Source organism: Durio zibethinus, unplaced genomic scaffold (assembly GCF_047325235.1).
Source record: "Durio zibethinus cultivar Kanyao isolate XHJ-2024 unplaced genomic scaffold, ASM4732523v1 HiC_scaffold_387, whole genome shotgun sequence".
NCBI lineage: Eukaryota > Viridiplantae > Streptophyta > Magnoliopsida > Malvales > Malvaceae > Durio > Durio zibethinus.
This window is the reverse complement of record NW_028323010.1, coordinates 1,042,501-1,045,000: the sequence shown is the minus strand read 5'-3', so window position 1 is coordinate 1,045,000 and position 2,500 is coordinate 1,042,501.

The following is a 2,500-nucleotide window of genomic DNA, read 5'->3' as shown; positions in this document are numbered from 1 at the left end:
GATGGTGCTGGGGGCAAGCGCCCGCACCAGGGCCCAGCGTGTGCCGATGGTGCTGGGGGCAAGCGCCCGCCCCAGGGCCCAGCGTGTGCCGATGGTTATCGGGGCAATCGGCCGCACCAGGGCCCAGGGTCTGCCGATGGTGCTCGAGGCAACCGCCCGCACCAAGGCTCAGCATGTGCCGATTGTGATCGAGGCAACAACCCACACCAGGGCCCAGCTTGTGCCGATGGCGGTCGAGGCAAGTGCCCGTACCGAAGGGCAGCCTATGCCGATGATGGTCGATGCATGTGCCATCACCATGCGTCATCATGTGCCATTGATGGTCGAGGCCTTGGCCGAAGTTCGATTTTGAGCCACGGTGCCCATGCTTGGCTCCAGCATGTGCTGGTGCCGCATTTTTTTCACTCGGGACAGCATCGCCGGAGCATCGCCGGAGTACCGCCGGAGAACCTGACCGGCGGCATTGGGGTTCCGGCGATTGGGAGGGGGGCCGGGGGGGTGTGCGCACATGATGTGCGATGGGTGCTGGTACTTGGCCTTGTGTTGGCCCCCTATCCCTCATCAAACCTCTGAGAATTCACACCCCCTTAAAGAGCATTTGAGATTTTACAGGTTTGCTACCAGTAGCCGTTAAAGTGTCTGAAATGGGGACACTTTTTTCAAACGGTCACAAAATCTTCTCTACTTCGAGTTTTTAGCTGAATTTTTTTGTGCATGCCAACAAAAATAGAAGGATCATGCCTACAAAATTTGGGGCCAAAAATCCTTATAAAAAAATTTTAAAAAATCCCGAACCGCAAAAAGTTTCGAAAATCGTGAAAAATAGAAAACGAGTCATCTTCCAACGAAACTTCACGTGAAGGCTTAGGGGACCATTGTATGAATTTACAAGCCATAAAAATGGCATTGGCACGGCAGAAATTTGAAGATGTGCCTAAACCCACCAGGGCCCAGCGTGTGCCGATGGTGCTCGAGGCAAGCGCCCGCACCAGGGCCCAGCGTGTGCCGATGGTGGTCGAGGCAACCGCCCGCACCAGGGCCGATAGTGTGCCGATGGTGCTCGAGGCAACCTGTCGCACCAGGGCCCAGCGTGTGCCGATGGTGATCGAGGCAACCTGCCGCACCAGGGCCCAGCGTGTGCCGATGGTGGTCGAGGCAAGTTCCCGCACCAGCGCCCAGCGTGTGCCGATGGTGCTCGAGGCAACCGACCGCACCAGGGCCCAGCGTGTGCCGATGGTGCTCGAGGCAACCTGCCGCACCAGGGCCCAGCGTCTGCCGATGTTGCTCGAGGCAACCTGCCGCACCAGGGCCCAGCGTCTGCCGATGGTGCTCGAGGCAAGCGCCCGCACCAGGGCCCAGCGTGTGCCGATGGTGGTCGAGGCAAGCGCCCGCACCAGGGCCCAGCGTGTGCCGATGGTGGTCGAGGCAACCGCCCGCACCAGGGCCCAGCGTGTGCCGATGGTGCTCGAGGCAACCTGCCGCACCAGGGCCCAGCGTGTGCCGATGGTGCTCGAGGCAACCGACCGCACCAGGGCCGAGCGTGTGCCGATGGTGGTCGAGGCAAGCGCCCGCACCAGGGCCCAGCGTGTGCCGATGGTGGTCGAGGCAACCTGCCGCACCAGGGCCCAGCGTGTGCCGATGGTGCTCGAGGCAACCGACCGCACCAGGGCCGAGCGTGTGCCGATGGTGCTCGAGGCAAGCGCCCGCACCAGGGCCCAGCGTGTGCCGATGGTGGTCGAGGCAACCTGCCGCACCAGCGCCCAGCATGTGCCGATGGTGCTCGAGGCAACCTGCCGCACCAGGGCCCAGCGTGTGCCGATGGTGGTCGAGGCAAGCGCCCGCACCAGGGCCCAGCGTGTGCCGATGGTGGTCGAGGCAACCGCCCGCACCAGGGCCCAGCGTGTGCCGATGGTGGTCGAGGCAACCTGCCGCACCAGGGCGGAGCGTGTGCCGATGGTGGTCGAGGCAAGCGCCCGCACCAGGGCCCAGCGTGTGCCGATGGTGGTCGAGGCTGCCGATGGTGGTCGAGGCAACCTGCCGCAGCAGGGCCCAGCGTGTGCCGATGGTGCTCGAGGCAACCGACCGCACCAGGGCCGAGCGTGTGCCGATGGTGCTCGAGGCAAGCTGCCGCACCAGGGCCCAGCGTGTGCCGATGGTGGTCGAGGCAACCGACCGCACCAGGGCCCAGCGTGTGCCGATGGTGCTCGAGGCAACCTGCCGCACCAGGGCCCAACGTGTGCCGATGGTCGTCGAGGGAACCTGCCGCACCAGGGCCCAGCGTGTGTCGATGGTGGTCGAGGCAAGCGCCCGCACCAGGGCCCAGCGTGTGCCGATGGTGCTCGAGGCAACCGACCGCACCAGGGCCCAGCGTGTGCCGATGGTGCTCGAGGCAACCTGCCGCACCAGGGCCCAGCGTGTGCCGATGGTGGTCGAGGCAAGCGCCCGCACCAGGGCCCAGCGTGTGCCGATGGTGCTCGAGGCAACCGACCGCACCAGGGCC